Source organism: Callorhinus ursinus, unplaced genomic scaffold (assembly GCF_003265705.2).
Source record: "Callorhinus ursinus isolate GAN/ISIS: 27379988/994484 unplaced genomic scaffold, GSC_fseal_2.0 scaffold2, whole genome shotgun sequence".
Classification (NCBI taxonomy): Eukaryota; Metazoa; Chordata; class Mammalia; order Carnivora; family Otariidae; genus Callorhinus; species Callorhinus ursinus.
In genome coordinates, this window is record NW_027397064.1 from 106607411 (window position 1) to 106622199 (window position 14789).

Here is a 14789-nt window from a genome sequence, read left to right on the forward strand (position 1 = left end):
GTATTGAGGAGGGCACGTTCTGCATGGAGCACTGGGTGTTATGAACAAACAATGAATCATGGAACACTGCACCAAAAACTAATGATGTAATATATGGTGATTAACATAACAATAAAAAAATTTAAAAAAAATTTCAAAACAGAGTTTTAATCATCAGATGCCCTTTTTAAACAGCTACGTAAATGAACAGTCATATAAGGTTATATTTGTGCCTAATTCTAGCGAATAGAGGAGATAATATTTACCACTAAGCTTTGACTCCAAAATCCCATCAATTAAATGGGGAATCATTTAATGGTTGCCCCAATGCTAATGAAATGAAATCCCTCTCTGGCCCTTCTTTCCTATATTATCTTTTATCATTATTTTTTCTTCTCACTCTGAATTCTACAGACAATGAGATAGTGAGCTTCATGTACAACAACAGAGATTCAAAATACACTGTCCCCTTGTGACAGACGCAAAGGACCCCATTACAATGGATCCACATATCCTAAATTATTTTACTTGCTTTTTTATCTGCTTTCCTCTTGTTCTTTCCCCCATCATTCTTTCTCTTGCTTTGAATTCATGAAACTGCACACAGCACACCTTACAGGGTCTTTTAGATGAGCAGCAATCACTATGCTACTTTTTAAAAATCTTAATTATGACGCTAAATCACCTTTCCATAACTATAATGCAGGAAAGCTGCCCTTTTTCTCCCCTTAGGCTCAAGTACTTGGCTAATGCTTTGTAGTCTTTATGTTTGTTAAGTAGACATAGCTATTAAAAAATTTAATCCTTTTTCAAAGTGTTTATGAAGAATAGAGATGATGCTTGAGAAAAGCATTTGAAAGGTTGAAAATCTTGAATTAATGTAGGACAGTTGTTTAAGTCATAGTTTATTAAGTAATAAAATAACAATGTAGCAGATTTCCAGCATTCCAAAAAGAGTAATTTTGTTTCCCTAAGAAAGTTTCTACACATTATTTTCTTTAAGAAAAATGTATCACTTATATTTCTCTTTGGAATCTCCTAGTCCAAAACTTTTTAAAAGAAACTTCACTTAAGAGCATTTGGCTTAGGGGCACCTGGGTGGCTCAGTCGGTTAAGCGACTGCCTTTGGCTCAGATCATGATCCTGGAGTCCCGGGATCGAGTCCCACATCGGGCTCCCTGCTCAGCATGAAGTCTGCTTCTCCCTCTGACCCTCTTCCCTCTCCTGCTTTCTATCTCTCATTCTCTCTCTCTCTCTAATAAATAAATAAAATCTTTTAAAAAAAAAAGAGCATTTGGCTTATAGGAAGCTACCATAATCATGGTTTCTTTTATTTTCAAAAGATAGTTGGGGAAGTTTCCATATTATTACTGTGTCCTCTGAGAACTTGGTTCCTAGAAAAGCCAAGGCCCATCTTCCACTGTGCAATTCTAGCCTAATAGGAAAGTTATATCATTGTTGACAGCCTTGTCTTTTCTTCATAAATCCTGAGAGTTAACCCATAAGGAATATTAATTTTCCTTCAGACATGAAGTGACCATTAAGATGCACCAGTAAAGAATCCATGGCTTTTAGTGTCTGGCTTTATTTCTTCTAATTTAAGGATTTTAAGGGAAAAAAATGTTGCAGTGAAAAAGTATATTTTTATTAACAATGAAGTAAATACATTTCTTGTTTCTTAATAAATGAGTTATAAAAAGCCAGGATTGATATTTTCTTAAATTTAATGAAATCCTGCCATTTGCAACAACATAGATAGAACTAAAGGATATTATGATAAATGTAATAAGTCAGTCAGAGAAAGACAAATGCCAAATGATTTCACTCATATGTGGAATTTAAGAAACAAAATAAATGATTATAGGGGGAAAAGAGAGAGTGAGGCAAACTAAGAAACAGACTCTTAACTATAGAGAACAAACTGATGGTTACCAGAGGAAGGTAAGTTAGGATGGGTTAAATAGATAGTGGGGATTAAGGATGCACTTGTGATGAGCACTGGGTGATGTATTGAAGTGTTGAATCACTAAATTGTATATCCAAAACTAATATTACACTGTATGTTAACTAACTGAAATTTAAACATTTTTTTAAATTGAAATTCTCAATAAAAGATGTCATGCTTAAGTATAAAAGAGAAGATATCACTTACTTATAGAAAAATGTATCTGCAAGTGGAAACAGGTTTGCAGACTGTCATCTGAGACTCGTTGAAAGTGATGAGATTTACTTATAATTAGAGGGTAGTACCACAGAATGGAGAGTGGTCCAAACCAAAGGTGGATCTCGGTCATCAAAGAACTTGGTTTGTCCTATTCTATGTTTCTTTCTAGAGCCACAATGACTGAAAAATAACAGAGGGCATCCACTGTGAGATCCAGTCATATCCCCCACAAATAAATAAATACATCATTAATAAAAGGTAACCACCTGTCTCTGAGGGCTGTTGACTGCCCATTATATTTTCTTCTACTCCTTAATAGTACCTGCTCATATGAAGAGAAACTGATATTCCCTGTTTCGAGGAATAGAACACAGTTCCTTTTGCAAGTATTTCAAAAGAAAGTAAAAGTAAGGAGTATGTGTATATGGAGAGGAATGGCAACATATATTGAATACTACCACATGCTGGAATCTGGGTTAAGATTTCATATTTGTTTTCTTGACTAAATAATTGCATTCCCTACTGTTTAAAAATCCCTGGTACTGAGAAACAAGTCACTTGCTTCAGATGAGACAACTGGTAAATATCAAAACCAATCTCAATCTCATACCTTGATGTTCAAATCACATCACACCATAATTCTTCACAGACACAATAGATCAGCACCTTCCAATAGAACATATTTTGACAGTAGAAATATACTACTACTTAAAATGGTAGCCACTAGTCCCACGTGATTATTGAACTCTTGAACTGTTTCTACTATGAATGAAAAACTGAATATTAAATTTCATTTAATTTTATTAATTTAAATTTTAATAGACTTGAATAGTAACTATAGATAGCAAAGGTCTAAACAACACAGTTTTCTTAATGAGAATTGTAAAGAATTTTCTTTTAACACAGATTCTTTTCCTCAGTCTAGCATTACACTTTCTCTTCAACTCCTATTCATTTTTCAAAATGCAATCCCTAGTAATCAGCACAAATGGTGGAATGAAGACCTCTAATTTTTCTTTTCATAAAAACAATAAGAAAATTTGCAAAAATTGTGAGAATCAACTGTTTTGGGACCCTACAAATTAACCAGAGTTGAAACAAAGCAATTTATTAAAGAAAACAGCTGAATCTCAGTAAGAACAGTAAACTTTGTGGTATTTTCACTGGTCTTATTTTCATCCATATCTCTCCAGCTCCATAGTAGCCTTGGAAAACTATAGCCTGGAATTACAGTGAAAACTAGAAGCCTGGCAAGCACTTTAAGGGACAGATAATGTTGAATCTCCTTCAAAGCCACATTAACAGAGAATTGTCATTATTTTAACCTGTCTGGTAGGTTATTGGAAGATCCTACTTGCAAGTCTGACTTTGAGCTCACCCAGTGCTCAAAAGCTTTCCCAGGGCATTTGTTAAAAACAATAAGAAATTTTTAACTTTGCAGCTTCCTGAGGCAGTGGATAACAGTTGGAGAAAACAATATAATATTAAAAAAAAACTTAAAAGAAAAATCTGGGGACGAGATGTCCATAGTGTCTTTGAAAGTCTTTGACATATTTCTGGGATTACAGAAACTCCCTGATAAGGGAGGTTAACTTACTCCAAATGAGACACCTGGTAAAAATTTAAACCAGTCTCACTCTTATGTCTTCATTTTCAAACCACATCATATCATGATGCTTCGTACACACACTAGACCAGCACCATCTAATAGGGTTGTGTACAGGCCCTGGTCTGTGCATATACTAAGAAAAGAAGCCTGAGAAAACTGTAAGCTCTGACCCTGGGCTGATTTTGAGGCTCTGTACAAGCATGAAGTGAAGGCTAAATCAGAGTTTGCAAATGTGAGGCTGAGTGTTAAAGTCCTGCCTCAACATGCACATGGAGTTCCTTAGAAAATAGTTGGAAAACTACTGGTTCCATCCATTTAAGAATATGTATTTAATTATAAGCTGACCACAAATCTAATAAAGCAGAGACTTCCATAAACACACACAACAAACATCACCAACTTTATAGAATTAGTTCAGAGAAGTAATTAAACAAATAAATAACAATAATAACAACAAAAAGTAGCAACAATAAGCCCCGAGCAGGAGAGGTAATCTGATTTCCAGAGCTGCCAAATAATATTATTTAAAATATAGAGTTTTCAACAACAGCACCAACAACAAAAATACAAGACAGGCAAAGAAACAGTAAATGTTGGTTCATAGACCACAATATTTAATAGTTAATAGAAATTATCCCTGAGGAAGCCCAGACACTGGATTTAGTAGAAAAAATAAATAAATTGTGTATTATCAATATGTCAAGGAACTAAAGAAATCCATAACTAAAGGACTAAAAGAAAGTATGAAAAGTATTTCTCTCAAAATAGAGATCAACAAAGCAAAAGTAAAATTATAAAATAAAAAGAATCATATAGGAACTGCTGTCAGTTTATAACTGAAATGAAAACTTCGCTAAAGGAGTTTGACATAAGATTTGAGCAGGAAGGAGAAAGAATCAGTGAACAAGAAGATAGTTCAATTATGTACTCTGAGAAACAGAAAGAAGAAAAGAATGAAGAAAAATGAGCAGAGCCTCAGAGACCAATAGCATACCATTGAGAATAACATCACATGTATAATGGGGGTCACAGAAGATAAGTGAAAGAAAGGGGCAGAACAATATTTGAATAAATAACGACCATAAACTTTCCAAATTTGGTTAAAAAATATTGATCTATATGCTGAAAAGCTCAATAAAAAGCATACAGGATCAAGTCAAAGAGATCCACACTTAGAGATCACAATTAAAGTGCTAAAAGACAAAGACAAGGGTATTCATGAAAGCATCAAAAGATATGTGACTCATCATATGGAAAGGATCCTCATGAATTTTCTCATCAGAAACAGTAGAAGCAGTTGAATGGCATATTCAAAGTGCTAAAAGAAAGACTGTCAGCCAAAATGTTATAGCTTACAAAACTATCCTTCAGAAATTAAGGACAAATTAAGATATTCCTAAATAAACAAGAACAGAGGGAATTTGTTACCAGAAGACATGCTCTACAAGAAATACTATAAAGGGAGTCCTTCAGGCTGAAACAAAAGAACTCCAGATTGTAACTCAAATCCACCTGAATAATTAAAAAATAAAATAAAATAAAATACAAAGGTAAATATAAAATACAGTATAAATCAATTTTTGTAACTTTTTGTCTAATCATCTTTTAAAACAACTTTATAAAGCAATGATTATAAATCTTTGTTGATGGGCACACAATGTGTAAAGATATTATCTACTATAAAAATTAGGTTGGTATTAATCTGAACTAGATAGTTATATATAACAATTTATATATTAAACATAAATTGTAACCCCCAGGGAAATTACCAAGAAAATAACTAAAAAATACCTAGTAAAAGAAATGACAAGAGATGTAAAATACTATTCTATAAAATATTTACTTAGCACATAGAAGACAATAGTGGAGGAAGGAGGAGAAAAAATACATGACATAAAATATACAGAAAATAAACAGGAAAACAGTAGACATAAATTTTACATTATCAATAATTATATTATAGGTAACTTAATTAAACATTCTTAAAAGACATAAAATGGCAGAAGAACTTTAAAAAGTACCCAATTTTATGCTGTCTACAAGAGATATACTTTAAATTGAAAGACACAAATAGGTTGAAATTAAAATCGTGAAAAAAGAGATAAATGTAAACAGTGACCAAAAAAGAGCTAGATTGGTTATATTAATATCAAGTAAGATGCATTCTAAGGTAGGTAGGACAATGGCCATCTCCCAAAGAAGTCCACATACTAATCCTGAGCAGTTGCAAATATGTTACAATATGCGGCAAAAGAGATTTTGCAGGTGTAATGATTATGTTATGGATCTTGAAGAATGAGAGTCAAAGTCAAAAAGAAGAGATAATGATGTAATGATGGGAATGATGTACATCCAAAATGGAGGAAGAGATCATGAGCCAAGGAAAGCAAATGACCTCTAGAAATTTTAAAAAGTCCAGAAAAAGCATTCTCCCCTAAAATGTCCAAAATGACTTTCGCTTCAGTTGATGGCTTAAATTTATCCCACAAAATTCATAGTGGACTTCTGACTTCCAGAATTGAAATATAATAACTTTGTGCTTTATGCAATTAAGTGTGAGATGATTTTTACAGCAACAATAGAAAACTAATAGAGACTAAAAGATAAATAATGTTACTAGGGACATTTTTGTAATGATGAAAATGCTGATTATAAACATATATGCCTGAAAGAACAGAGTCTTAAAATACAAGAAGCAAAAACTGAAAGAATTGAAGATAAAAATAGGCAATTCCACAGGAATAGTTGGAAATTCCATACATGACTTCCAATAACAGCTAAAACAACTACACAGAAAATATAAGCAAAAAATATAAAACTTCAAAAGTACTATAAACAAGGAGATCTACTAGATACCTACAGAGCATTCCACCCATCAGTGGCAGAATATGCATTCCTCTTACCTATTTTATATTTAGTTAACTGGAACGTTTTCCACATAGACCATAAAACATGTTTAGTAAGTTAAAACATTTTAAATCATGCAGAGTATGCTTTCTAAACTCATGAAATAAAACCAAAACTCAATAACAGAAGCAAACTTGGGAAATTCATTAAAAATATGGAAATCTCACTACATATGTTCCAATAACCAATGGGTCAAAGAATAAACCAAAAGGAACTTCAGAAAATACTTTGATAGAGTTGTTCTTGTCCGAATGGCAGCATAGGAGCCCATGAGCTCACCTCCTCCAATGGACACATTGAATCTGCTACTACATAAGAAACTCCTACAGCTCGATAGCAAAAACAAGCAAACAAACAAAATGAACAAAAAACAAAACAAAACAAAAAACTTACTTAAAAATTGGTAGAGGACCTGAACTGACATTCTACAGAAGAAGACATCCAAAGGCCAAAAAGAACATGAAAAAAGTGTCCAAGATCACTAATCATCAGGTAAACACAAATCAAAACCACAGTAAGATACTACCTCATGCCTGTTAGAATAGCTGTTTCAGAAAGACAACAGATAACAAGTGCTGACAAGAATGTGGTGAAAAAATAATTCTTGTGCACTGTTGAAGGAATGTGAGGGGCACCTGATGTCTCAGTTGGTTAAGCAACTGCCTTTGGCTGCAGTCATCATCTCAGGATACTGGGATTGAGCCCCATGTCCAGCTTCCTGCTCAGCAGGGAGTCTGCTTCTCCCTCTCCCTCTGCCTCTTTTCCCACTTATTTTCCCTCTCTCCCTCTCTCAAATAAAGAAATAAAATCTTTATAAAAAGGAATGTGAACTGGTGCAGCTACTATGGAAAACAGTATGGAGGTCCTTAAAAAAGTTTTAAAAATTAAAAATAGAATTACCATATGATCCAGCAACCTCACTTCTGGGTATATATCCAAAGGGAATGAAAACAAGACATCAAAAAGGTATTTGCCCTCCCTTGTTCATTGCAGCATTATTCACAATAGGCAAGATAGAGAATAACCTAAGTGCCCATCAGAGAATGAATGGATAAAGAAGATGTGAGATGTCATATAGATATGTGTGTGTGTGTGTGTGTGTGTGTGTATGCATACATATATATATATATATAAACAGGGCTTTATGTTAAGAAAGAAAAATACTGAATGGGAATCATTTATATGTGGAATCTAAAGAAGTCAAACAGAAACAGAGTAGAAAAGTGGTTGCTAGTTTCTGGGAGGCATAATAAATAGGGAGAGTTTTATAAAAGGATACAAATGTTCAGCTATAAAATGAATAAGGTTTGAGTATCTAATGTAGAACATGATGACTATAGTTGATAAGACTGTACTGTATAATTGCTAAGAGAGTAGAACTGAAATGTTTTCTTTCATACAAACACACATATACACAAAGACAAATATGTAAGATGATGGATGGGTTAATTATATTGGAGGAATCTTACCATGATATACATATAACAAATCATTGCAATGTATACTTTAAATATCTTACAATTTTATTGGTCAATTATACCTCAGTAAAGTTGAAAAAAATAAAGTACTTTGATAGAAAGGAAAAATAAAACACAATACATAAAAACTTATAGGATGCAACTTAAGCAATGACCACAGGAAAATTTATAACTGTAAGCACCTATATTAAAATGAGATGAAATTTGACATCAATAATCTAACCTCTCACTTTAAGAAACTGGGGAAAAAGGAAACTAAACCCAAAGAGGCACAATACAGGAAATAATGATTAGAGCAAAAATTAATTAAAGGATATAATCATAACACAGAACATCAACAAAACCCAAAGCCAGTTATTTGAAAAGATCAACAAAATTGGCAAAATGCTAGCTAAGCTCACTAAAAGAGAGAAAAATCAAATTACTAGAATTAGAAATAAGAGGGAGCATTACTACTTACCTTACAAAGATAAAAAGAATTATAAGAGAATACTATGAACAATCAGATGTCAACAAATTAGATAACCTAGATGAAATAGACAAAAATCTTGAAACACAAACTATCAAAATTGACTTTAAAAGAAATAGAAAATCTGAATACACCTATAATGACTACATATTATCAAAAACTTCCCACAAAGAAAAGACTAAGATCAGAAGGCTTCAACTGGTAAATTCTGCCAAACATTTAGAAAATAATTAATACCAGTTCTCAACATTTTCCATCAAAAAAAAATAGAAAAGTAAACACTTTCTGATTAATCTTATGAAGTCGGTATATCTTCATATGAAAATCAAAGAAATCACAAGAAAAGCAAACAAGACTAATTTAACTTGTGAGCACTGATGCAAAAACTTTTTATTTTCATTTATTTATTTATTTATTTTTATTATAATTTTATTGACTACTGATCTAATAACTACTGATCTAATTTATTCCTTGAAAACCTTATAGTCTGTGATGGATGGCAGAATATACCAATCTAAGATATACCACTTTGGCATAAGGATTACTTTGAACTAAAAGCCCTTATAAAAAAAAAAAAGATGCAAGGAAGGCATTTTAATTCTTCTCTTCAGGAAGAAAGATCTGTAGATCTTTTCTCCCATTCAAATGGCTTAAATTTGAAAAAACAATAATACCAAGGGTTAGAACAACGACTTTGGAAAACTTACTTGGTAATTTCCAAGTTAGACACATATCTATGCCACCCGTGCAATTCTACTAGATATAGACCTAAGGAAAACCTACAACAACAAAAAGATTTATATAAGACCGTGCATAGCAAGATTGACATACAAATCAATGGAACAGAATACAAAACCAATAAACACCCACATGTATGGTCAAATGATCTTCAACAAGAGTGCCAAGACTACTCTATGAGAAAAGAATGGTCTTCTCAACAAAAGTGATGGAAAAACTGGACATCCACATGTGAAAGAATGAAATTAGAGACTTATCTTATAAAAACTCAAAAATGAATTAAAGACCTAAAGGTAAGACCCCAAACTCTGAAAGTGTTAAAAGAGAACCTGGTAGAAAAGCTTCCTACATAATAAAAAAAAAATTAAGAAAAGAAAAGAAAAGCTTCCTGACATTGGATTTGGCAAGGAATTCTTGTATGGGTAGGACCTCAAAGCACAGTCGACAAAATAAACAAACAGGACTACACCAAATTTTAAAGTTGCACCAAAGGACACAACAGAGTGAAAAGGCAAAAGCCTTTTAAAAAATACTACACCAAATACAGCAACATACAAAAAGGATTACACACCATAACCTATTGAGATTCATTTCAGTAATGCAAAATCATCTTAACATGTAAAATTCAAACAATGTAATATACCATGATAATAGAAAGGAGATGAAACCATTTATTCATCTCTATAGATACACAAAAAGAATTTGACAAAATTCAATACTCTCTCATGATAAAAACAAGCAAAAAAAACCATAAAATGAAAAACCTCAAAAACTAGGAAAAGGGAAATTCCCTGGTAAAGGGCATCTACAAAAATCACAGCTAAAACTATACTTTATCATGAAAGACTGAAAGCTTTACCCCTAACATGAGAAAAAAGACAAGGATGTCCACTCTCTCCACTTCTGTTCAATGTTTCCCTAGCGGTTATAGCCATGGCAATTAGGAAGGAAAAATAAATAAAAGACATCCAAATTGTAAATAAACAATTAAAACTTCATTTATAAACGATGTTATCTTGTATTAGTTTTCAAGGGCTATAATAACAAAATTCTACAAACTGGATGACTTTAAAAACAGAAATTTCGGGACGCCTGGGTGGCTCAGTTGGTTAAGCAACTGCCTTCATCTCGGGTCATGATCTCAGGGTTCTGGGATCCAGCCCCACATCAGCTCTCTACTCAGCAGGGAGTCTGCATCGTCCTCTCCCTCAGCTCATGCTCTCTCTCACACTTGCTCACTCTCTCTCTCAAATAAATAAATAAAATCTTAAAAAAATAAAAAAATAAATAAAAACAGAAATTTATTGTCTCCCAGTTCTGGAGGCTAGAAGTCTAAAATCAAGATGTCAGCAAGGTTAGTTCTTTTTTAGGGCTGTCAAGGAAAGAACCATTCTAGATCTCTCTGTTTTTTATATGGCATTTTTCCCTTATGTTTTTTTACATCATCTTCCCTCTATTTTGTAACTAAAATCCCCTCTTTTTGCAAGGACACAAGTGATATTAGATTAAATCCCACTTTTATGACTTATTTAATTTGATGGCCTCTATAAAGACCCTATCTCCAAATAAAGTCACATCGTGGCACTAAAGTTTAGGTGGAGGGGGCAACATAACACTTGTATATAGAAAATTCCAAGAAATCCACTTAAAAAATTGTTAGAACAAATAAATAAGTTCATAATAATTATAAGATGTGAGATTAATATATAAAAACTAATTACAAAACAATGTAAAATCTAGTAATAAACAAACCAACAATGAAATTAATAAAACAATTTATTTAAAATAATATCAGAAAAAACAAGATGTTATGAATAAATTTAAGAAAAGAAATATAAGATTTGTACAATAGAAAGTACATGACTTTGCTTAAGGAAATTAAAGAACATTTAAATTAATGAAAAGATGTCATATATACATGCATCAAAAGACTTCACATTGTTAAGATGGCAGTATTCCCCAAATTGATCTACAGATTCAATGCAATACCTATTAAAATCCAAGTTAGTTTCTTTGTAGAAATTTACAACTTAATTTTAAAATTAATATGGAAATCTAAGGGTCTCAGAATGCCAAAATAGAAGAGTAATATTGGAAGACTCACACATAGATATCAAAACTTAATGCAAAACTACAGTTATCAAGACAGTATGGTACTGGCATATGGATAGACATATAGATCAAGAATTAAAGCCCCCTAAAATAAGCCTTATGATCACATTTATAATCATTTATGAACAATTTTGACAAAGATCTGAAGACAACTTAATAAAGAAAGAATAGTTATTTCAACAAATGGTGCTAGGACACCAGAAAATCCATGTACAAAAGGAAAAAGTTGTACTCCTACCTCATACTATACACAAAAACTAATTCAAAATGGATCAAAGACCTAAATGTAAGAATCTAAATGTGAGAACTAAAACTATAAAACTCTTAAAAGAAAAGATAACTGTAAATCCTCATGACCTTTATTAGGCAATAATTTCTTAGATATGGCACCAAAAGTACAAACAAAAAAAAAGATAAATTGAACATCACTAAAATTTTAAACGTTTTTTCTTTAAAGGATACCATTAAGAAAGTAAAAGACAATCCACGGGATAGAAGAAAATATTTGCAAATCTGTATCTAAAATGGGACTTCTATCCAGAATATAAAAACAACTCTTACAAGCCAAGACAAAAATGACAAATAATTCCATGAAAAATGAGTAAAGGATCTAAATAGGTATTTCTCCAAAAAAGATACACAAATATCTAATAAACACATGAAAAGATGTTTAACACTTAGAAACTAGAGAACTACAAATCAAAACCACTGTCATACCACTTCACTAAGATGACTATAATCAAAATGACAGAAAATAAGTGTTGAGAAGGACAAGAAGAAACAGAAAACCTCATGCACTGTGGAAATGTAAAATTGTGCAACTAATTTGGAAAACAATCTGGAAACTTCTCAAAAATTTAAACATGAAATTATCATGTGACCTAGCATTTTCACCTCTACATATATTTCCAAGACAAATGAACACATACATCTAGACAAAACTTATATAATTGTTCATATCCTCATTTTTCATAGTAGACAAAAACTTAGATACAAGCTGTAAGTCTGTCAACTGAATAAATGAATAAACAAATGTTTCCATTCAACAGAATATTGCATGGCAATAAAAAGTAATAAGGTACTTACATATACTACAATATAGGTGAATCTGAAATTATGCTAAATGAATGATGACAGACACAAAAGACCATATACTCTATGATTCTATTTATATGAAATATCCAACACAGGCAAGTCTATAGAACATAAAGCAAACTAGTTATTGTCAGGGGCTGGGGGAAAGAAGCAGTGGGGAGTAAATGCTAATGATTACTGAGTTTCATGTTGGAGTCATAAAAATATTCTAAAATTGATTGTGATGATGGTTTCAGAACTCTGAGAATATACTAAAAACCACTGAATTGTATACTTTAAAAGGGATGAATTGGGTCGTATATGAATTATATCTCAATTAAGTGTGTGCAATTTCTGAGGTGAGTAATCTGGGTATATAATCAGTCAAACATAAATCTATCTAAATTTTCTCACCACCAAGAGAGATTACTTACATTCACACTAACTAGCACAGAAATAACACAAGACAAAGTGCCTTAAAGTGCTTCAAGACCTATAAGAACTGCATCAGTGTTTTTACAAATGGTGTTATTGTCTTCCACACTCACACATGGAGGCTCGGCCTAGAATGTAGATTTCACTCAACATCACTATGTCTTCAACCTCTCTCTTAAATATGAACTTTGTCCTTCTACAACCTCTTTCTCTAATTGCTTGATTCTGGCATATAGTTGTTTTTTTGTTTTTGTTTTTGTTTTTTTCATGGTTCAGTACCTAGTTATCTATTTATATATTTTGTTGTTGCTGTTTGTATCTTTGATTTGGTTTAGTGTTTTTGCTTTAACACTACCCAAGTGTTAGTTTCTGCACTCAGTACTGGAGATAATTACACTGCAGATTGATGAATGAAATAAGAAAGCTCAACAAAGGGTGCTTTGAAGAAAGAGAAGACTATCTATTCTGTCCTGTACTGTCCTTTATCCCATAACCTTGCTCACACATCAAGAAACAGTCCTTCTATACCAAGATTTGAAGAAAAATTAATACCTATTCTTCTCAAACTATTCCAAAAAAATAGAAGAGGAAGGAAACATCCAAATTCATTCTATAAAACAATACTACCCTGATATCAAAACCAGATAAAGATACCACCAAAAGAGAGAACTACAGACCAGCATTTCTGATGAACATAGATGTAAAAAGGCTGTCCACTCTCACCACTTTTATTCAATATAATACTGGAAGTCCTAGCTGCAGCAATCAGACAACAAAAAGAAATAAAGACACCCAAATAGGTAAGGAAGAAATAAAACTTACACTATTTATAGATGACATGATACTATATATAGAAAACCTGAAAGACTCCACCAAGAAACTACTAGAACTGATAAATGAATTCAGTAAAATTTTCAGGATACAAAATTAACATACAGAAATCTGTTGCATTTCTCTATATTAATACTAAGACAGCAGAAAAAGAAATTAAGAAAAAATCCAATTTGCAATTGCATCAAAAAGAATAAAGCAGGGCGCCTGGGTGGCTCAGTCATTAAGCGTCTGCCTTCGGCTCAGGTCATGATCCCAGTGTCCTGGGATCGAGTCCCACATCAGGCTCCCTGCTCGGCAGGAAGCCTGCTTCTCCCTCTCCCACTCCCCCTGCTTGTGTTCCTGCTCTTGCTCTCTCTCTCTCTCTCTCTCTCTGTCAAATAAATAAATAAAATCTTAAAAAAAAAGAATAAAGTACATAGGAACAAACTTACCTAAAGAGTTGAAAGACCTGTATACTTTGAAAACTATAAAACATTAATGAAAGAAATTGAAGAAACAAAGTAATGAAAAAACATTCCATACTCATGAATTGGAAGAACAAATATTGTTAAAATATTTTTATTTTAAATATCAGCTATCTACAGATTTAGTGCAATCCTATCAGAATAACAACACTTTTAACAGAACTCAAACAAACAATCCTAAAATTTGTATGGAGCCACAAAAGACCCAAATAGTCAAAACAATCTTGAAAAAGCAAAGCAAAGTTGGAGTTATCACAATTCCAGACTTCAACTTATATTACAAAGCCATAGCAATCAAGACAGTATGGTACTGGCACAAAAATAGACACCTAGATCAATGGGACAGAATAGAAAATCCAGAAATAAAACCAAAACTATATAGTCAATTAATATTTGACAAAGCAGGAAAGAATATTCAATAGGAAAAAGAGAGCTTCAACAAATGGTCTTAGAAAAACTGGATAGCTACATGCAAAAGAATGAAACTGGACCATTTTCTTACACTATACACAAAAATAAACCCACA